Below are 337 nucleotides of genomic sequence, written 5' to 3'. Positions count from 1 at the left end.
GATACATTGCTCTGCTCCTGTCCCGCCTCCCAGCCAAGCAGATGGGGAGGGGTGAGGAGAAATGTGCAGGCCACCCCACCCCCAGGCTTCTGGGCCCTGTCCTCCCTCCCCAGGGGCTGCCTTGTCCTGCCCCAGCATTGGGCTGCTGGGAGAATGGGGAAGAAAGGGGCCCAGAGGGAGTGAGTCTGGGGCTGCATGAATAGGGCAGAGGGAATAAGGAGACCCTAAGAAACACAGGGAATGGGGGACAATGTGGGGTGAGGGTAGGAATAGAAATACCCTGTGTGCCATCTTCCAGAAAGGGGTTATGGGCTTAGAACCTCTGCTCAGTGCCAGG

The sequence above is a fragment of the Lemur catta genome, chromosome 1, assembly GCF_020740605.2.
Source record: "Lemur catta isolate mLemCat1 chromosome 1, mLemCat1.pri, whole genome shotgun sequence".
In the NCBI taxonomy this organism is placed as follows: domain Eukaryota; kingdom Metazoa; phylum Chordata; class Mammalia; order Primates; family Lemuridae; genus Lemur; species Lemur catta.
This window is presented reverse-complemented; position numbering follows the sequence as displayed.